Below are 23,890 nucleotides of genomic sequence, written 5' to 3'. Positions count from 1 at the left end.
CTCCCCGATATCACCACCTCCCCAATATCACCCCCTCCCCGAAATCACCCCCTCCCCGAGATCACCCCCACCCCGAAATCGCCCCCACGCCGATATCACCCCCTCCCCGATATTACCCCCTCCCCGATATCACCACCTCCCCAATATCACCCCTCCCCGAAATCACCCCCTCCCCGAGATCACCCCCACCCCGAAATCGCCCCCACGCCGATATCACCCCCTCCCCGATATTACCCCCTCCCCGATATCACCACCTCCCCAATATCACCCCCTCCCCGAAATCACCCCCTCCCCGAGATCACCCCCACCCCGAAATCGCCCCCACGCTGATATCACCCCCTCCCCGATATTACCCCCTCCCCGATATCACCCACTCCCCGATAGCACCCCCTCCCCGATATCACCCCCTCCCCGATATCACCCCCTCCCCGATATCACCCACTCCCCGATAGCACCCCCTCCCCGATATCACCCCCACCCCGATATCACCCCCACCCACCCGGCATCACCGACTCCCCGATATCACCCCCTCTCATATATCACCCCCACCCTGATATCACCCCCGATATCACCCCCACCCCGATATCACCCCCTCCCCGAAATCACCCCCTCCCCGAAATCACCCCACCCCGATATCACCCCCACCCCGATATTACCTCCTCCCCGAAATCACCCCCACCCCGATATCACCCCCACCCCGATATCACTCCCACCCCGGTATCACCCCTTGCCCGATATCACCCCCACACCTATATCACCCCCTCCCCGATATCACCCCTTCACCGATATCAACCCCTCCACGAAATCACACCCACCCGGATATCACCCCTACCCCGATATCACCCCCTCCCCAATATCACCCACTCCCCGATATCACCCCGCCCCGTTATCACCCCCACCCCGATATCACGCCCTCCCCGAAATCACCCTACCCCGATATCACCCCCTCCCCGAAATCACCCCCACCCCGATATCACCCCCACCCCGATGTCACCCCCTCCCCGATATCACCCATTCCCCGATATCACTCCACCCCGATATCACCCCCACCCCAATATCACCCCCTCCCCGAAATCACCCCCACCCCGATATCACCCCCTCCCAGATATCACCCCTCCCCAATCTCTCCCCCTCCCCGAAATCACCCCCACCCCGATATCACCCCCTCCCCGACATCAGCCTCTCCCCGATATTACCCCCTCCCCGATATCACCTCACACCGATATCACCCCACCCCGATATCACCCCCTCCCCGATATCACCCCATCCCCAATATCGCCCCCTCCCCGATATCACCCCCTCCCCGATATCACCCCTTCCCCGATATCACCCCCTCCCCGATATCACCCCCACCCCGATATCACCCCCTCCCCGATATCACCCCCACCCCGATATCACCCCCTCCCCGATATCACCCCCTCCCCGATATCACCCACTCCCCGTTAGCACCCCCTCCCCGATATCACCCCACCCCGATATCGGCCCCACACCGATATCACCCCCACCCCGATATCACCCCCACCCACCCGGCATCACCCACTCCCCGATTTCACGCCCTCCCATATATCACCCCCAACCGGATATCACCCCCGATATCACCCCCTCCCCGATATCACTCCTGCCCCGATATCACCCCTTCCCCGATATCACCGCCTCCCCGATATCACCCCCTCCCCGATATCACCCCCTCCCCGATGTCACACCCACCTCGATATCACTTCCCCGCCGATATCACACCCTCCCCGAGATCACCCCCTCCCCGATATCACACCCTCCCTGATATCACCCCCTCCTCGATATCATGCCCACACCGATATCACCCCCTCCCCGATATCACCCACACCCTGATATCACCCCCTCACCGATGTCACCCCCTCCACGATATCACCCCCACTCCGATATCACCCCACCCCGATATCACCCCCTCCCCAATATCACCCCTGCCCGATATCACCCCCACCCCAATATCACCTCCACTCCGATATCACCCCAACCCCGATATCACTCGACCCCGATATCACCCCCACCCCGATATCACCCCTCCCCCCCGATATCAGCCCCAACCCGATAACCCCTCCTCCCCGATATCACCCACTCCCCGATATCACCACCTCCCCCCGATATCCCCCCACCCCGATATCACCCCCTCCCCTATAGCACTGCCTCCCCGATATCACCCTCTCCCCGATATCACCCCACCCCGAAATCACCCCCTCCCCGATTTCACCCACTCCCCGATATCACCACCTCCCCCAATATCACCCCCTCCTCGATATTACCCCCTCCCCGATATCACACCCTCCCCGATATCACCCCCTCCCGATATCACCCCACCCCGATATCACCCACTCCCCGATATCACCCCCACACCGATATCACCCACTCCCCGATGTCACCCCTCCCCGATATCACCCCCTGCCCGATATTACACCCACCCCGATATCACCCCCTGCCCGATATCACCCCACCCCGATATCACCCACTCCCCGATATCACCCCTCCCCGATATCACCCCCTCCCACATATCACCCCATCCCGATATCACCCACTCCCCGATATCACCCCCTCCCCGATATCACCCCCTCCCGATATCACCCCACCCCGATATCACCCACTCCCCGATATCACCCCTCCCCGATATCACCCCCTGCCCGATATTACCCCCACCCCGATATCACCCCCTCCCCGATATCACCCGCACCCCGATATCACCCACTGGCATATGTCACTACTCTTGGATATCAACTCTGCCCCTCCCCCGGAGATCACCCCCGCCCGCCAAACGTCACCCCTCCCAACCGGATATCACCCCCTTAAATACCCCCCCCTCCTATGTCAGTCCCCAGATATAACGACCCTCGATATTATCACCCTGATTAACACCCACAACCTCCGGATGCCCCCAGCAAGGTATCATTCTGCCCGATGACACACCCACCCCCCGATACCAGTGGGCTAAATAGCTGGTTTGCAGTGCAGAACAATGCGAGTAGCGCGGGATCAATTCCCGTGCCGGCCTCGACAAACAGGCGCCGGACTATGGCGACTAGGGGCTTTTCACATTGACTTAAGTGAAATATACTTGTGACAATAAGCGATTATTATTAATACATCACCCCCCCCCCCTCGGATATGAACCCAGCCTGGAATTGATGCCCCCCACCAAACATCTCCGCAGAACGGATATCAGCACCCACCGGATATCACCCCCCACATATCACCCAACCCCAGATATCACCCAACACCAGATATCGCCCAACCCCAGATATCACCCAACACCAGATATCGCCCAACCCCAGCGTTCACCCAACCCCAGAAATCACCCAACCCCAGATATCACCCAACCCCAGATATCACCCAACCCCAGATATCACCCAACCCCAGATATCACCAAACCCCAGATATCACCCAACACCTGATATCACCGAACCCCAGAGTTCACCGATACCCAGATATCAATTAACCCCAGAGATCACCCAACCCCAGATATCACCCAACCCCAGATATCACCCAACCCCAGAGATCACCCAACCCCAGATATCACCCAACCCCAGATATCACCCAACCCCAGATATCACCCAACCCCAGATATTACCCAACCCCAGATATTACCCAATTCCAGAGATCACCCAACCCCAGAGATCACCCAACCCCAGATATCACTCAACCCCAGAGATCACCCAACCCCAGAGATCACCCAACCCCAGAGATCACCCAACCCCAGAGATCACCAAACCCCAGAGATCACCCAACCCCAGATATCACCCAACACCAGAGATTACCCAACCCCCGATATCACCCAGCCCCAGATATCACCCAATGCCAGAGATCACCCAACCCCAGAGATCACCCAACCCCAGATATCACCCAACCCCAGATATCACTCAACCCCAGAGATCATCCAACCCCAGATATTACCCAACGCCAGAGATCACCCAACCCCAGAGATCACCCAACCCCAGATATCACCCAACCCCAGATATCACCCTACCCCAGAGATCACCCAACCCTAGATATCACCCAACCCCAAAGATCACCCAACCCCAGATATCACCCAACCCCAGAGATCACCCAACCGCAGAGATCACCCAACGCCAGAGATCACGCAACCCAGATATCACCCAACCCAGATGTCACCCAACTCCAGAGATCACATGCCCCATATATCATCCAACCACAGATATCACCCAACCCCAGAGATCACCCAACCGCAGAGATCACCCAATCCCCGATATCATCCAACCCCAGATATCACCCAACCCCAGATATAACCCAACCCCAGATATCACGCAACCCTAGATATCACCCAGCCCCAGATATCACCCAACACCAGAGATCACCCAACCCCAGATATCACCCAACCCCAGAGATCACCCAACCCCAGATATCACCCAACCCCAGATATCACCCTACCCCAGAGATCACTTAACCCTAGATATCACCCCACCCCAGATATCACCCAACCCCAGATATTACCCAACCCCAGATATCACCCAATTACAGAAATCACTCAACCCCAGAGATCACCCAACCCCAGATATCACCCAACCCCAGATATCACCCAACCCCAGATATAACCCAACCCCAGATATCACGCAACCCTAGATATCACCCAGCCCCAGATATCACCCAACACCAGAGATCACCCAACCCCAGAGATCACCCTACCCCAGAGATCACCCAACCCCAGATATCACCGAACCCCAGATATCACCCAACGCCAGAGATCACCCAACCCCAGATATCACCCAACCCCAGATATTACCCAACGCCAGAGATCACCCAACGCCAGATATCACCCAACGGCAGAGATCGCCCAAGCCCAGATATCACCCAACCCCAGAGATCACCCAACCCCAGATATCACCCAGAGCCAGAGATCACCCAACCCCAGAGATCACCCAACCCCAGAGATCACCCAACCCCAGATATCACCCAGCCCCAGAGATCACCCAACCCCAGATATCACCCCACCCCAGAGATCACCCAACCCCAGAGATCACCCAACCCCAGAGATCACCCAACCCCAGATATCACCCCACCCCAGAGAGGGGTGAGTGGGCTGCGGATTTGGAGACAACATCAGTCACTGCAACAGGTCCCTTTTCAAATGTCCTTTCGTTGGGATTGTCCTGAGGGCCAACACTTTTTATACTGCTTGGATTCCGCAGAAAAGTGAAGAGCAAATTCTTCATCAGTCCAAGAGTTAGAGTAACTAACTTTTAATCATTCCCCCCAATAATCAAAGCAAATATGGAAGAACTAGCTGTTAAAATGGCTGAGATATTTTAATCAATGATTGCCTGAGTCACAACATTTAATGTCTTTAAACTGGTGAAGTTCTGACGGATCTGGTGCTTTTTACTTGGATTATTTAATTGTTTTCTGTGAAGATTAATCACCTGTTAATATAGTTCATCCCAATAATCAGAGTGAACTTGAATTGATTGTTTGGTCCAATAAACAATTATCTCATTCATTCATTGCGAGGTTGAATTAAATCAGTGAACAGTTCATTATGTTAAAGTCCAACAAGCATTACACAACTAATTATTATTTGTGCAACATTGATAGAAAATACCAAATTAGTTTTCAGTCCATTAAACACAGCAAATAACTAAAAAAATGTTATTGCATCTTTCACTGTGATTGGCAAAGGATTGTTCATTGCAATAATCACAGGCGTTTCTAATTATTGTTCAGACCATAATAATTAACTTCCCACAATAATATGTATTGGGAAATATTTCCCATGTCTATGATACCAGCAATTATATCTCAGGGTTTAATTTCATTAATCATAGTTGTGCCATGACGGAATCGTGTGAGAATTCTCTCTGCCTGTTTCTACCAAAGAAAACTGAGCAAATCGGGCAGCACGGTAGCATAGTGGTGCCACTATGACATCACAGCGCCAGGGTCCCAGGTTCGATTCCCGCTTGGGTCACTGTCTGTGCGGAGTCTGCACGTTCTCCCCGTGTCTGCGCGGGTTTCCTCCGGGACTCCGGTTTCCTCCCACAGTCCAAAGATGTGCAGGTTATGTGGATTGGCCACGCTAAATTGCTCTTAGCTTAGATGGGGTTACTGGGTTATGGGGATAGGGTGGAGGTGTGGGCTTGGGGAGGGTGCTCTTTCCAAGAGCCGGTGCAGACTCGGTGGGCCGAATGGCCTCCTTCTGCACTGTAAATTCTATGATCTCTGAAATCCAATGATGGAAGGCAGGATGACACATATTACACCATCATGTTTGCACAACATTGATAGAAAGCATCACGTTCGTTTTCAGTCCATTGAACACAGTAAATAACGAAAAACATTTGATTGCAACTTTGAAAGTGATTATTGAAGGATTGATTATTCCAGTAATCAGAGGCGTAAATAAATATTGTTCAGAAAATAATCATAATAAGATTGTTCTTTCAAAGAGTGTCAGTAATTCCTGACTTCCCTATAATAACACAATAAATTGAACATGCACATTTCTGCTCACAATTAACTAAACTGTGATTATCTTTCTATAGAATCATCATGCCAGGAACATGATTATTTTCAGTCCAATGATTAGTGAATATGTCTAGAAATCTTTATACTTTTCACAATAATATGCATTTGAAAATTTCTATGAGTATCAGAAATTATCTTTCAGGTTTTAATTCCATTAGTTCCTAGACATATCGCTGCTATGTGGTGGAATACATTGTGATCTATCTGCATGTTTCTACTGAAGACGTCTCAGCAATTTAAATAATGGAATCCGGGAAGTAATGGGCTGAGAAACAATTATATATTGTGCCACATATTTATTTAAATTATCGAGGCTATCTGACTGCTGGAACTGGATAACTACAAACTCCCGCTGGTGTTGTTGGGGAGACTGGTCCTTTCGGTTCCCTTCTGTATCCTCTCGGGTTTCTCCTCGGGACAATACTGACTGTTTCACAATAAGAGAGTGATCAACCATTGTTTCCATTCATTATTTATCAATTAGAGTCTGTTCCCCAGGTTTAATGGACTGATCAATGCCGGGATCTAATGCGATGGTTAAGATTGGAGCTGGCGGATTGGAGGAGAATCAAACCCTGCCATGGCCTTGGTGATTTATTTCTCAGTATTACACAGCAGATCCACAGCTCTCCGTGATACCGACACTCTCCCAATTCTTCAGGATTGCAGGTGTGAAGGCCGGTATGATAGCACAGTGGTTAGCACAGTGGCTTCACAGCTCCGGGGTCCCAGGTTCGTTTCCCGGCTTGTGTCACTGTCTGTGTGGAGTCTGCATGTTCCCCCCGTGTCTGTGTGGGTTTCCTCCGGGTGCTCCAGTTTCCTCCCGAAAGACGTGTTGTGAGGTGAGTTGGACAGTCTAAATTCTCCCTCTGTGTACCCGAACAGGCGCCGGAGTGTGGCGACTCGGGGATATTCACAGTAACTTCATTGCAGCGTTAATGTGAGACTACTTGTGACAATAAATATTTGTATTATTAATAAAGATTATTATTATCATATTAATAGTTGAACACATGATGCCTTCTCTTCCGCTGTCTGGCCCGGAAGGTATGGGATTATCTCCTCCAGTCTCTCAGTCCCATTACCTCGTGTTAGTTGTTCAAGACAAACACTTGTAACATAGACTCTTGATTGCGATGTTGGTCTCCGGACTCAGCAATACCTGATACAAATAGTTAGAACAAAGCACAAATAAAAGTACAACCTAGATATTGGCCCTTCGGCCCTCAAGCCTGTAATGAACATGCTGCCCATCTGACCTATAATCTTCTGCACTTCCTGTGGTCCGTATCCCTGTATTCCCATTCTACTCATGGATTACTCATGTAACTCAAGTTCTATACAACTGCAGCAACTAATTCATTACATGGGCAGATGAGTAACTAAACCTGAGAGCAGGGATTAGAACTTAACATTTAATTTACAGTAAAAATCCAGCGCCAGGACCATGCCGTTAATTGTAACTTAATCTGATAATAAAATGATTATATTGAATGAATTAACGAGTGCATAAATGTCACTCAGGGGGTGCAGTGCTCTAACTGTGAGACGTGGGAGAACCGTGACGCTTCCAGTGTTCCGGTCAACTACGTCTACAGCAGGTGCAGCCGATGGCAGCTCCTCACAGACCGTGTGGTTCAGCTGGAGCAGCAATTGGATGCACTGAGGAGCATGCAGGTGGCGGACAGCATAATTGAGAGAAGTTCTGGAGATGTGGTCACACCTAAGGTGCAGACAAATATTTTCTGCCTGCTGAAAAGGGCAGGCAGTCAGCGCTGGAATCACCTGTAGCCGCCCCATCTCTAATAGGTATACTGTGTTGGATATATTTGGGAGGATGGACTATCAGGGGAAAACAACAGCAGCCAGAACAGTGGCACCACAACTGGCTCTGTAACTCAGCAGGGTGGGCAAAGTGCAGGAAAGCGATAGTTGTAGACTAGGGAGGTTATGCTGCAATTGTATAAGGTGTTCGCGAGGCCACACCTGGAGTATTGTGTTCAGTGTTGGGCTCCTTACCTGAGAAAGGACGTACTGGCACTGGAGGGTGTGCAGAGGAGATTCACTAGGCTAATCCCAGAGCTGAAGGGGTTGGATTACTAGGAGAGGTTGAGTAGACTGGGACTGTACTCGTTGGAATTTAAAAGGATGAGGGGGGATCTTATAGAAACATATAAGATTATGAATGGAATAGATAGGATAGATGCGGGCAGGTTGTTTCCACTGGCGGGTGAAAGCAGACTAGGGGGCATAGCCTCAAAATAAGGGGAAGTAGATTTAGGACTGAGTTTAGGAGGAACTTCTTCACCCAAAGGGTTGTGAATCTATGGAATTTCTTGCCCAGTGAAGCAATAGAGGCTCATTCATTAAATGTTTTTAAGATAAAGACAGATAGTTTTTTGAAGAACAAACGGATTAAGGGTTATGGTGTTCGGGCCGGAAGTGGAGCTGAGTCCACAAAAGATCAGCCATGATCTCATTGAATGGTGGAGCAGGCTCGAGGGGCCAGATAGCCGACTCCTGCTCCTAGTTCTTTTGTTCTTATGTTCTTATTATAGTAAGGGGCACAGATTGGCGCTTCTGTGGACAGGAAAGAGACTCCAGGTTGGTATGTTGCCTCCCTGGTGCCAGGGTCAAGGTTGTCGCTGAACGAACACAGGACGTCCTGGAGGGGAGGGTGAACAGCCAGAGGTCTTAGTTCACAGAGGTACTAACGACATCGGCAGGAAGAGTGATGATGTCCTGCAGAAGGAGTTCAGGAAGTTAGACAGTAAGCTAAAAAGTAGGACCTCTCGGGTTGTAGTCTCAGGATTACTCCCTGTGCCCCGTGACAGCGAGGCAAGAAACAAGAGGACAGTACAGCTAAACACGTGGCTAAACTGGTGGTGTAGGAGGGGGGGTTTCAGATTTCTTGGCCATTGGGCTGTCTTCCGGGATAGGTGGACAAGAAGGGCGGGCAGCTTCTAAACTGGAGGGACATCACTATCCTCGCTGGGAGGTTTGTTAGTGTCACTCGGGAGAATTGAAACTAATATGAAAGGGAGTGGGAACCAGAGCGGTAGCTCAGCAGGTGTAATAACTGAAGGGGAAATGGAGAACACAAATACCTGAACAACATCACCCTCAGGCAGAGCAAAAAAGGTGCCGAGGGTGAGAAGGGAGATGCCCAATGCAGCATTGAGGGTGGTGGACCTAAATGTGCGCAGTATACGGAACAAGGTACATTTGCATGTTGCGTACATTGATATTGGCTGGTACGATTTGGTGGAATCACAGAGACGTGATCAGGTCTGGGGTCAAAATATGCAAGGATATGTGTTCTATCGAAAGGACAGGCAGATGGGCAAAAGGAGTGTGGTTGCATTGTGAGTAAGGAATGAAGTTAAATCGATAGCAAGGAGCGATATAGGATCAGAAGGCAGAGATTCCCCATGGACAGAGTTGAGGAATCGAATCGATATAAAGACTCTGATCGGACTTATTTGCAAGACTCGGAGCAATAATCGCGATGTGGAGCAGAAAATAAATCAGGAGATAGAAAAGGCATGTAAAAACGGCAATATTACAATAATCATGGGGGACTTCAACATGCAGGTGGACTGGGAAAATCAGGTTGGTCGTGGATCCCAAGAAAAGGAATTTGTGGAATGAGAGGTTTTTTTGGAGCCGCTTGTGACAGAGCCGACTGGGGAACAGGCAATTCTGGATTTGGTGATGTGTAATGAAGCAGACTTGATTAGGGAACTTAAGGTGAAGGAACCCGAAGGGAGCAGTGACCACAATATGATATAACTTACCCTGCAGTTTGAGAGGGAGAAGCTGGAGCCAGATGTAACAGTATTACAATTAAATAGGGGTACTACAAAGACATGAGGGAGGAGCTGCCCAGTGTTGATTGTAAATAGAGCCTAGCAGGGAAGAGAGTGGAACAGCAATGGCATGAGTTGTGGGGGATTATTCGGGAGGAACAACAGAATGTCATCCCAAGAAGGAGGAAGCATGCTAAGGGGTGGACAAGGAGTCCATGGCTGATGAGGGAAGTCAAGGACAGCGGTAATGCAAAATAAAAAACATACAATGTGGCGCGGAATAGTGGGATGCCAGAAAATTGGGAAGCCTTTAATAGCGAGCAGAGGACAACTGAAAAAGCAATAAAGAAGGAGATGAAATTTGAGGGCAAGCTAGCTATTAATGTAAAAGAAGATAGGAAGATGTTCTTTTCAATATATTAAAGGTAAGAGAGAGACAAAAAAAGACATTGGACCACTGGAAAATGTGACTGGAGAAGTAATAATAGGTAACAAAGAAATGGCAGACGAGCTGTATAGTTACTTTGCATCAGTCTTCACGGTGGAAGACACCAGTGGGATGCCAGAGCTCCAGGAGAGCCAGGGGGCAGAGGGGAGGGCCGTGGCCATCACTAAGGAGAAGGTTCTGCGGAAACTGAAAGGTCTGAAGGTGGATGAATGACCTGGACGGATGGACTACATCCCAGGGTTCTAAAAGAGATAGCTGAGGAGGTTGTGGAGGCAGTGGTGGTGATCTTTCAGGAATCACTGGAGGCAGAAAGGGTCCCAGAGGACTGGAAAGTGGCTAATGTAGCACCGCTGGATAAGAAGGGAGGGAGGCAGAAGACGGGAAATTATCGTCCGGTTAGCCTGACTTCGGTCATTGGTAAGATTTTAGATCCATTATTAAAGATGAGATTGCGGAGTACTTGGAAGCGCAGGATAAAATCGGACTGAGTCAGCACGGCTTCGTCAAGGGGAGGTCATGTCTGACAAATCTGTTAGAGTTCTCTTTGAGGAAGTAACACGGAAGTTAGATAAAGGAGAACCAGCGGTAAGATTTATTTAGATTTCCAGGAGGCATTTGAGATGGTGCCGCACAGGAGGCTGTTAAATTGGTTAAGAGCCCAAGGTGTTCAGGGTGATATCCTGGGATGGAAAAAGAATTGGCTGACTGGCAGAGGCAGAGAGTGAAGATAAAGGGGCCTTTTCCAGGATGGCAGCCGGTGTCTAGTGGTGTGCCTCAGGGGTCTGTGCTGGGACCACAACTTTCCACAATATACATTAATGATCTGGAAGAAGGAACTGAAGGCACTGTTGCTGAGTTTGTAGATGATACAAAGATCTGGACAGGTGGTATTGAGGAAGCGGTGGGGGAGGGGGGGGGGAGGGGGGGGGGGGCTGCAGAAGGACTTTGAGGCTCGGAGATTCTGCAAAGACGTGGCAGATGGAATACAATGTGGAAAAGTGTGAAGTTATGCACTTTCGAAGGAGGAATGGAGGAATTGACTATTCTCTAAATGGGGAAATGCTTCGCAAATCAGAAGCACAAAGGGACTTGGGAGGCCTTGTTCACGATTCTCTTACGGTTAACGGGCAGGTTCAGTCGGCAGTTAGGAAGGCAATTGCAATGTTAGCATTCATGTCGAGAGGGCGAGGGTACACGAGCAGGGATGTATTCCTGAGGCTGGATAAGTCTCCATTTGGAGTATTGTGAGCAGTTCTGGGCCCCGTATCTGAAGAAGGATATGCTTCACTTGGAAAGGGTCCAGAGGAGGTTCACTAGAACGATCCTTGGAATGAAGAGCTTGTCGTGTGAGGAACGGTTGAGGACACTGGGTCTGTACTCGTTGGAGTTTAGAAGGATGAGGGGGGGATCTTATTGAAACTTCCAGGATACTGCGAGTCCTGGACAGAGTGGATGTGGAGAGGGTGTTTCGACTTGAAGGAAAAACTAGAAAAAGAGGACACAATCTCAGGCTAAAGGCACGATCCTTTTAAACAGAGATGTGGAGGAATTTATTCAGCCAGAAGGTACTGAATCTGTGGAACTCTTTGCCGCAGAAGGCTGTGAAGGCCAAATCGCTGAGTGTCTTTAAGACAGAGACAGATAGGATCTTGGTTAATAAGGAGATCAGGGGTTATGGGGAGAAGGAGTGAAGGAAAGAGAATGAGGATGAGAAACATATCAGCCATGATTGAATGGTGGAGCAGACTCACTGGGCCGAGTGACCAAGTTCAGCTCCTGTGTCTTATGGTCTTACGGCCGTAAATGTCCAACTCGGTTTGAAATATGGCTTTGGGTGTCAGCCTCCATTATTCTTACAGAAAATGAGGTAATGAAAGGACCCGAGGAACAAGCGGGAAATGACATTGAGGCAGAAGCTGAGCAGTGATTAAATTGAATGGTGGAGGAGGTGTGAGGGACCGTGTAGTCTTCCCATGTTGCCATTTGTTATCAGTTCCGGCTCTGCATTACTCCTGATGAATGTAGCTGCATGATCATATACTTCAGTTACATCTTTCCCACAGATATTTATATTCTTCATGGAAACAGTTCATTTACATCCAGATTATCCAAAACTTTATCATCTTAAATGTGTGGAACGAATCTCACATCATCGTCTTTTATTCCCAATAACCCCGCCCCAGCCAATCCAATCATCCCGAAGGGAAAACTGCTTCTAAACGATTCACACAGCGAGTGGTTCTGATCTGGTCTGCACGGCCTGGGACACTGGTGCCGGCAGATACAACAGTGGTTTCACAGGGAATGGTAGGAGTGACAGAAATCAAATGTACGTCTCCAGGGAAAGGGCGGTGCAGTCGGATTGAATCATCTGCGCATCTATAGAGCCTCTGAGGTGAAACGGAATGAAATGAAATGAAAATCGCTTATTGTCACAAGTAGGCTTCAAATGAAGTTACTGTGAAAAGCCCCTAGTCGCCACATTCCGGCGCCTGTTCGGGGAGGCTGGTACGGGAATTGAACCGTGCGGCTGGCACGCCTTGGTCTGCTTTAAAAGCCAGCGATTTATCCCAGTGTGCTAAACCAGCCCCAGGAATGAATGTCCTCCTTCGGGACTTCACGCATTTTAAAGGCTTTGGATGTGGTCTGGCTGTGAGATGATGGGACCAACACCTGCAGGTTCCCTCCAAGTTCCCCCGCACCGCGAGTATTCTCACTGTAATCCTTTCTATTCACTGTGTCCATGTGTGAACCCAGCGTCCGCTTTAGCTCACTGCTTACTTCACAGCATCAACTTCATTGTAAGTTCCAATCTGTCTGACCCTGGGCGCTGCCTGTGCTTTAATATTGAAAACATCTGTGTTGCTCCCAATAAAAGCAGACGCACATTTAATCATTAGAGGGAGGTCTATCTTTTTTTCAGGTTGCTTTACAATTATTTTTAAAAGCGGCTGTGCCACGTGTTTGCTTTCTGGCCTCTGACTGGGGAAAGACAAGTTCTATTCCAGCTCTGCACAATAACTGACCTATCACACTCTGTCAGTTATTCACAACTTAAATGGTGCAATACTGCATGAAGGACATTTACTTCATCCAGGATCTGATTTTATAATTTAGGAACAAGTTTGTTTCCTCAGCAAATGTATGAATCCGGATTGTGTTTCCCCCTGATACCCAGTTCCAGATATCTTTACGATAGTGACATTTAAGGGGCATCTTGACAAAAACATGAATAGGATGGGAATAGAGGGATACGGACCCCGGAAGTGTAGAAGATTGTAGTTTAGTCGGGCAGCATGGTCGGCACGGGCTTGGAGGGCCGAAGGGCCTGTTCCTGTGCTGTACATTTCTTTGTTCTTTGTTCTTTGTATCTCCAAGAGCACTCCCTCACACTCTATCTCTCCCTTGCATTCTCTCCCTCCCTCACCCTCACTCTCTAACACTATCCCTCTCTCACTCTCTCCCTCGCTCTCACACTCTCCCTCTCAACAATCCCTCCCACTCTCACACTCTCTCCCTCTCCCACACTGTCACCCACTCTCACACTCTCTCCCTCTCCCACACTGCCTCCCTCTCTCATACTCTCTCCCTCTCTCACACTGTCTCCCTCTCTCACACTCTCTCCCTCTCCCACACTGTCTCCCACTCTCACACTCTCTCCCTCTCTCACACTCTCTCCCTCTCAACAATCCCTCCCACTCTCACACTCTCTCCCTCTCTCACACTCTCTCCCTCTCCCACACTGTCACCCACTCTCGCACTGTCTCCCTCTCCCACACTGCCTCACACTCTCACACTCCCTCCCTCTCCCACACTGTCACCCACTCTCACAGTGTCTCACTCTCTCCCTCTCTCACACTCTCTCCCTCTCCCACACTGTCACCCACTCTCGCACTGTCTCCCTCTCCCACACTACCTCCCACTCTCACACTCCCTCCCTCTCCCACACTGTCACCCACTCTCACACTCTCTCCCTCTCCCACACTGCCTCCCACTCTCACACTCTCTCCCTCTCCCACACTGCCTCCCACTTTCACACTCTCTCCCTCTCCCACACTGCCTCCCACTCTCACACTCTCTCCCTCTCCCACACTGCCTCCCACTCTCACACTCTCTCCCTCTCCCACACTGTCACCCACTCTCACACTCTCTCCCTCACCCACACTGTCACCCACTCTCACACTCTCTCCCTCTCCCACACTGTCACCCACTCTCACACTCTCTCCCTCTCCCACACTGTCACCCACTCTTCCAGACTCTCTCCCTCTCTCACACTCTCTCCCTCGCTCACTCTCTCTCCCTCTCATCAATCCCTCCCACTCTCACACTCTCTCCCTCTCTCACACTGTCTCCCTCTCTGACACTCTCTCCCTCTCCCACACTGTCTCCCTCTCTCACACTCTGTCCCTCTCTCACACTCTCTCCCTCTCCCACACTAGAACATAGAACATAGAAAATACAGCACAGAACAGGCCCTTCGGCCCACGATGTTGTGCCGAACCTTTGTCCTAGATTAATCATAGATTATCATTGAATTTACAGTGCAGAAGGAGGCCATTCGGCCCTTTGAGTCTGCACCGGCTCTTGGAAAGAGCACCATACCCAAACTCAACACCTCCACCCAACACCAAGGGCAATTTGGACATTAAGGGCAATTTATCATTGGCCAATTCACCTAACCCGCACATCTTTGGACTGTGGGAGGAAACCGGAGCACCCGGAGGAAACCCACGCAGACACTACCTCCCACTCTCACACTCTCTCCCTCTCTCACAGTCTCTCCCTCTCCCACACTGTCTCCCTCTCTCCCACCCTCACCCTCACTCTCTCACACTATCCCTCTCTCACACTCTCTCCCTCTCTCACCCTCTCTCCCTCTCTCACCATCTATCCCTCTCTCACACTCTCGCCCTCTCCCACACTCTCTCCCTCTCTCACACTCTCTCCCTCTATCACATTCTGTCCCCCTCTCACACTCCCTCCCTCTCTCACAGTGTCTCACTCTCTCACACTCTCTCACCCTCCCTCTCTCACCCGCACTCTCTCACACTTCCTCCCTCTCTCATACTCTCTCCCCCTCTCCCCTTTCGCATTCTCTCTTTTGTACTCCCTCCCTCTCTAGCACTCTCACCCTCTCTCACACTCTCCCCCTCACATTCTCTCCCTCTGACACATTATCTACCTCAGTCACCCTCCCTCTCTCCCACTGTCTCCCACTTTGTCTCCCTATCAGAATCTCTCCCTCTCTCACACTCTCTCCCTGTCTAACACAATCTACCTGTCTCACTCACTCTCCCTTCCTCACACTCTCTCCCTCTCTCACCCTCTCTCCCTCTCTCACCATCTATCCCTCTCTCACACTCTCGCCCTCTCCCACACTCTCTTCCTCTCTCACACTCTCTCCCTCTCTCACACTCTCTCCTCTCACACTCTCTCCCTCTCTCACACTCTCTCCCTCTCTCACTCTCTCTCCCTCTCTCACACTGTCTCTCTCTCTGACACTCTCTCCCTCTATCACATTCTGTCCCCCTCTCACACTCCCTCCCTCTCTCACAGTGTCTCACTCTCTCACACTCTCTCACCCGCACTCTCTCACACTTCCTCCCTCTCTCATACTCTCTCCCCCTCTCCCCTTTTGCATTCTCTCTTTTGTACTCCCTCCCTCTCTAGCACTCTCACCCTCTCTCACACTCTCCCCCTCACATTCTCTCCCTCTGACACATTATCTACCTCAGTCACCCTCCCTCTCTCCCACTGTCTCCCACTTTGTCTCCCTATCAGAATCTCTCCCTCTCTCACACTCTCTCCCTGTCTAACACAATCTACCTGTCTCACTCACTCTCCCTTCCTCACACTCTCTCCCTCTCTCACCCTCCATCTCTCACACTCCCTCCCTCTCTCACACTCCCTCTCTCAAATTCCTGCCTCTCACATACTTTCTTCTTCATTGATACTCACTCCCACTCTCCCACACTCTAGCAGATTTCCCTTGCCTCACTCTTACCCCTCTCTCACATTCTGTCCTTCTCTCTCACTCTCCCCCTCCCTCTCTCTCTCTGCTCCATGCCTCCCTCCCTCCCTCACATCTCCGTTACACACTTTCACACTCTGTCCCTCTCTCTCTCCATCCCTACATCTCTCTCCCTCCATGCCTCCCTCCCTCTCACAAAATTCCCTCAATGACACTTTCTCTCACACTCTTTCTCTCTCTCACACTTTGTCCCTCTCTCACACTTTCTCTCACTCTCTATCCCTCTCTCACAATTTCTCTCACACTCTTTCCGTCTCTCACAATTTCTCTCTCAATCTTTCCCTCTCTCACACTTTCCCTCTCTCACACTTTTTCTCACTCTCATTCCCTCCCTCAAGTTCTCTCACTCTCTTTCCCTCTCTCACAATTTCCCTCACACTCTTTCTCTCTCTCACACGTTCTCTCTCATTCTTTCCCTCTCTCACACATTTTCTCACTCTCTTTCCCTCTCTCTCAATTCTCTGACTCTCTTTCACTCTCTCACACTTTGTCGTAAACTCTTTCCGTCTCTCACACTTTCTCTCACACTTTCCCTCTCTCACACTTTCTCTGACTCTCTTTCCCTCTCTCACACTTTCTCTCACACTCTTTCCCTCTCTCACACTTTCTCTCACACTCTTTCCCTCTATTACACTTTCGCTCACTCTCTTTCCCTCTCTCACACTTTCTCTCACACTCTTTCCCTCTATCACACTTTCTCTCACTCTCTTTCCCTCTCTCACACTTTCCCTCAATCTTTCCCTCTCCCGCTCCCTCAGTCACTCAGTCGCTCCCTCCTGTACTTATGTCTAAGATTATGTGAGTATTTAATACACCATCCTTCTCACCCAATCTGCCTCCCTCAGCCACTCACCCTCTCCACTCTCTGCTTCCCTTTCTCTCAGACAATCCACCGCTTTCTCCCGTTTTATGCTTTATTTCTCCACCCTCTTTCTCTCCCAATATCTCTCCTCCCACCCTCTTTCTCTCTCACCCTGTCTTCTATCAGCACATCTCACACACCAGTTCTCTCTTCCTCCACATCTCACCCCGCCTCTCTCCCAGTTGAAGTGTGTGTATCAGATGGAGGCCGGTGTCAGTTAGAGACGGGGTATTAGTTTTCACTGCTGACTATGTTTTAATGCTGCTCTCTGAGGTGATGAGTTTGTTGCTGCTGCAGCCTCTGAGTTTTCTGAGGTTCCAATGATTCTAAATATTTTCTTAGTTTGAGGGGCTGAATCAGATTTAGATATGGGATCACATACTTTGCATTTTAAATAGTTCCAGATTTTGGAGACATTGAAATGTTCTACTTATGCTCAAACAGAAACTACTGAAATAAAATAAAGGAATGGTCACAGTTACAGAGGCAGCTACACCCCAGAGTGCAGTGGAACCACACAGAGAAACACACTGACCATTGGAACTGAATCACTGAATGGTCACAGTTACTGAGGCAGCTACACCCCAGGGTGCAGTGGAACCATCCAGAGAAACACACTGACAATTGGAACTGAATCACTGAATGGTCACAGTTACAGAGGCAGCTACACCCCAGAGTGCAGTGGAACCACCCAGAGAAACACACTGACAATAGGAACTGAATCACTGAATGGTCACAGTTATAGAGGCAGCTACACCCCAGGGTGCAGTGGAACCATCCAGAGAAACACACTGACAATTGGAACTGAATCACTGAATGGTCACAGTTATAGAGGCAGCTACACCCCAGGGTGCAGTGGAACCATCCAGAGAAACACACTGACAATTGGAACTGAATCACTGAATGGTCACAGTTACAGAGGCAGCTACACCCCAGGGTGCAGTGGACCCACCCAGAGTAACACACTGACAATTGGAACTGAATCACTGAATGGTCACAGTTACAGAGGCGGCTACACCCCAGAGTGCAGTGGAATCAGCCAGAGATACACACTGACAATTGGAACTGAATCACTGAATGGTCACAGTTACAGAGGCAGGTACACCCCAGAGTGCAGGAGACACACCCAGAGAAACGCACTGACAATTGGAACTGAATCACTGAATGGTCACAGTTACAGAGGCAGCTACAGCCCAGAGTTCAGTGGGCCCACCCAGAGAACCACACTGACAATTGGAGCTGAATCACTGAATGGTCACAGTTACAGAGGCAGCTACACCCCAGAGTGCAGTGGAACCACCCAGAGAAACACACTGACAATTGGAACTGAATCACTGAATGGTCACAGTTACAGAGGCAGCTACACCCCAGAGTGCAGTGGAACCTCCCAGAGAAACACACTGACAATTGGAACTGAGTCACTGAATGGTCACAGTTACAGAGGCAGCTACACCCCAGAGTGCAGTGGAAACACCCAGAGAAACACACTGACAATTGGAACTGAATCACTGAATGGTCACAGTTACAGAGGCATCTACACCCCAGAGTGCAGTGGAACCACCCAGAGAAACACACTGACAATTGGAACTGAATCACTGAATGGTCACAGTTACAGAGGCAGCGACACCCCAGAGTGCAGTGGAATCAGCCAGAGATACACACTGACAATTGGAACTGAATCACTGAATGGTCACAGTTACAGAGGCAGGTACACCCCAGAGTGCAGGGGACACACCCAGAGAAACGCACTGACAATTGGAACTGAATCACTGAATGGTCACAGTTACAGAGGCAGCTACAGCCCAGAGTTCAGTGGGCCCACCCAGAGAACCACACTGACAATTGGAGCTGAATCACTGAATGGTCACAGTTACAGAGGCAGCTACACCCCAGAGTGCAGTGGAACCTCCCAGAGAAACACACTGACAATTGGAACTGAATCACTGAATGGTCACAGTTACAGAGGCAGCTACACCCCAGAGTGCAGTGGAACCTCCCAGAGAAACACACTGACAATTGGAACTGAGTCACTGAATGGTCACAGTTACAGAGGCAGCTGCACCCCAGAGTGCAGTGGAAACACCCAGAGAAACACACTGACAATTGGAACTGAATCACTGAATGGTCACAGTTACAGAGGCAGCAACATCCCAGGGTGCAGTGGACCCACCCAGAGAAATACACTGACAATTGGAACTGCATCACTGAATGGTCACAGTTACAGAGGCAGCTACATCCCAGAGTGCAGTGGAACCACCCAGAGAAACACACTGACAATTGGAACTGAATCCCTGAATGGTCACAGTTACAGAGGCAGCTACACCCCAGAGCGCAGTGTAACCACCCAGAGAAACACACTGACAATTGGAACTGAATCACTGAATGGTCACAGTTACAGAGGCAGCTACACCCCAGAGTGCAGTGGGCCCACCCAGAGAAACACACTGACAATTGGAACTGAATCACTGAATGGTCACAGTTACAGAGGCAGCTACACCCCAGAGTGCAGTGGAACCACCCAGAGAAACACACTGACAATTGGAACTGAATCACTGAATGGTCACAGTTACAGAGGCAGCTACATCCCAGAGTGCAGTGGAACCACCCAGAGAAACACACTGACCATTGGAACTGAATCACTGAATGGTCACAGTGGATTGAGGCAGCTACATCCCAGAGTGCAGTGGAACCACCCAGAGAAACACACTGACAATTGGAACTGAATCACTGAATGGTCACCGTCACAGAGACAACTACACCCCAGAGTGCAGTGGGCCCACCCAGAGAAACACACTGACAATTGGAACTGAATCACTGACTGGTCACAATTACAGGGACAGCTACACCCCAGATTGCAGTGGACCGACCCAGAGAAACACACTGACAATTGGAATTGAATAATTGAATGGTCACAGTTACAGAGACAGCTACATCCCAGAGTGCAGTTGAACCACCCAGAGAAACACACTGACCATTGGAACTGAATCACTGAATGGTCACAGTGGATTGAGGCAGCTACATCCCAGAGTGCAGTGGAACCACCCAGAGAAACACACTGACAATTGGAACTGAATCACTGAATGGTCACAGTGGATTGAGGCAGCTACATCCCAGAGTGCAGTGGAACCACCCAGAGAAACACACTGACAATTGGAACTGAATCACTGAATGGTCACAGTTACAGAGGCAGCTACACCCCAGAGTGCAGTGGAACCACCCAGAGAAACACACTGACAATTGGAACTGAATCTCTGAATGGTCACAGTTACAGAGACAGCTACACCCCAGAGTGCAGTGGAACCACCCAGAGAAACAAACTGACAATTGGAACTAAATCACTGAATGGTCACAGTGGAGTGAGGGATATCACTGAAACAATGTGAGATGTAGAGATGGGACTGATGGTGTCTGAGTGGACAGCATCCTTTCTGTTAATGTTAGTTGAACAATGTGATCAACACAGTCCAGTGTTTGCAAAGAGGTCACTCAATCAGAAAAATAATATTTGCTTTCACTGAACACAATATCGGAATCTGTTTGTTCACATCTTGAAAAATAAGTTTAACGATGTCACAACCTCAATACCCCTGAAGTGGCTCCACAGGGTATTAATTAAAAGCTTGGAGAATATATAACCTCAGAGTTTTAGATCGAGAGATTGCCAATCGCAGGAAGGGGCACATCACTTCACACTGAAAATGCATCGTCCAATTCAAATGGTTGAGAAAGTATTCTACCCAATCCTGGCTATTGTTGGTGTTCCTGGTAAGTGACTGTCACCATTGAAGTTGTGTTAATTTGTGTGTGAGCTGCTCTCTGATTTTAAACTGGGACTGAAAATCTGATCCTGATCTCGTGCTCACTGTTATATAGACACCTGGCCAACGATATAATTGTCAAATGTCTTTAAGCCTGTCAATGGTTTGAATCCCTTTCATCAACTCACAATAAACTACTGTTTGTAACTCACTGGACCTCTGACCGGGGAAGTTATTATATTGAGTGGAATTTTGTATAATGTTAGCTTGGATCACAGAAAAGGCAATCTCTCTGAAGGGAGGTTTAGGAGGAGAAAGAATTTAATCACACTGACTGCGGGCACTGTCAGTGTAGAATTGTGCTGACTGTGGGTCTCTCACCAGAGTGGAATATCTGACAGCGGTGAACAAGGATTACTGGAAGTATCTGTCAGTGTAGAATTGTACTGACTGTGGGTCCCACACCAGAGTGGGATATCTGACAGCAGTGAACAAGGATTACTGGAAGTATCTGTCAGTGTAGAATTGTACTGAATGTGGGTCTCTCATCAGACTGGAATATCTGATCCAAGTATCTATCTATTACTGGGACTATATGTTCGTGTGGAATTGTATTGTGTGTGGGTCAGTAACTGGACTGACATTAGTTGGTTCTGTTTTGAAATGATGTATTTTATTGGTGAGGGGTCGCTCCACTCTGTGTGTTTTAACTTTGGAATAGGTTGAAAACAGGAAGAGTTTGGCTGTGTTTTGAAGATGTTTGATATTTATTGTATGAAGTGAAATGTCTCTATCTCTGTTTTCTATTGATCTATTCTAACAGGAACAGATATCACCCACACTCTAATGTTTCAGAAAACCCACAGCAGTGCAGTATTCCAATAGGTTTTGTGATATTTTCTCATTTCTATTCATCCTGAAATGAACTCACATGTTTGATCCATTTTTATGGGTGTTTTTAAACTGTCTTTCTGCTTCACACGATTTGTGAATCTATTCACCTGAAGCCAGAAACCCCTCCAGTCCATTCACACACTTGTTTTCCAAGGAGTGATTGCGGGACTTATTGTTCTGAACAAAATGCAGCAGCGGACACTGATCTGTCGGGACATTAATGTCCCATTGAAATACCCACTTTGCAAATTCATAATTAATGATGGTGTGTGCCTGTAATTAGTTGTATTCTGCCTCTGTATTCACTATCACTCTCAATTTGATTCTGTCTGTAAATTGTGTAATTATCATTCTGCTTCCCGATCCCATACCGTTGATGGGAATGGTGAAGGAGAGTGATCCCAGTGCTGATCCTTGTGGAACACCACTTCCCACCTTCCACCAATCAGCCTAAATCCCTTTAACTCCTCTCCATGTTTTCTGTGTGTGTCGCCAGCATGTGTCCATTCTGCTGCTGTGTCCCCTAACTCCACTGGCTCTGAGATTACTCATCAGTCTGTTACGTCGAATCTTACTGACGGCCTTTAGAAAATCAAATTGTTTAACATCTATCATACTACTCAGAGCTATTATTTCTGGTAGTTATTGAAATACTTGGATGAAATGTGTCAGGAATAATGTTGACTTTGGAATATGTGCCAACTATTTAGTATAATCTGTGTTACTGGATTTCTTTTAACTCATGCTTCTAATTCACTGTTTCCAACTGTTGACATTGTGACTGGAAGATGTGATTATATTCTGTTCTAAATTCAAGAATAACAGAGACCGACTCCTGCTTTTCAATTCTTTGGTAATTATTCTGATGGTGATCAGTGAATAGATAATATTGTCTCTGCTGTTTCTCACTGTCTATTTTATGAATATTTGTTGTGAAATCCATCCGCCTCCAGTAATCTCCCTCTACCTGGACCCCACCCTCTGGCCTCCTATCAGCTCTTGATCTTTTCATTGAGATCTGTCAGTGCGACATCGACCGTCTCAATTTCCCTGTGCCTCTCACCAACTCTATCCTGACTCACTCTAAACTTGCTCCAATCCTCTCTCTGATATCCAACCCTGGCCTGGTGATCTAAGCTGCTCACAAGGGTGGTGTCATTATTGTCTGGTGTACTGACCTCTTCCTCACAGAGGCTGACCGTCCGCTCTCAGGCCCATCCTGGTACCTCCCCCTGGACCAGCAGCACACCACCAAACATCATGATATTGTTTCCACGGCTTTCACTGGCCTCGTTGACTCTGGATATCTTCTGTCCACAGCCTCGGACACCATAGTGCCACAACCCCACACATCCTGCATCAACCTCCCGCTTCTACCTCCTTCCCAAAATCCACAAACAGGAAAGTCCGAGTGCACCCATTATTTCGGCCTGTTCCAGCCCCTCCAAGATCATTTCTTCCCATCTTGATTCCATCCGCTTTACCTTGTTCTGCCCCTTCCCAAAGACAGCGGTGTCACAGTGACACAGTGGTTTGCACTGCTGCCTCACAGCACCAGGATCCCGAAATCAATTCCTACCTTGG

The 23,890-nt window shown here is 49.2% G+C and overlaps 1 long non-coding RNA gene across 2 annotated transcripts in view; it reads right to left on the bottom strand.

The window, feature by feature from the left end:
• The window catches only part of LOC140399571 (uncharacterized), a 586,817-nt gene that overhangs the window by 510,356 nt on the left and 52,571 nt on the right, over positions 1 to 23,890 (bottom strand). Inside the window, exon 5 of one of the 2 annotated variants that reach the window (XR_011937726.1) lies at positions 6,237 to 7,666. The exons of the other annotated variant lie outside the window; for it this stretch is intronic. This is a non-coding gene — a long non-coding RNA (uncharacterized lncRNA). Of the gene's footprint in view, positions 1 to 6,236; positions 7,667 to 23,890 lie in introns of those variants that run through there. 2 annotated transcript variants of the gene reach the window in all.

The sequence above is a fragment of the Scyliorhinus torazame genome, chromosome 23 (genome assembly GCF_047496885.1).
Source record: "Scyliorhinus torazame isolate Kashiwa2021f chromosome 23, sScyTor2.1, whole genome shotgun sequence".
NCBI lineage: Eukaryota > Metazoa > Chordata > Chondrichthyes > Carcharhiniformes > Scyliorhinidae > Scyliorhinus > Scyliorhinus torazame.
Note: the sequence above shows the minus strand (reverse complement) of the source record. Positions and strands in the feature narration are given on the sequence as shown.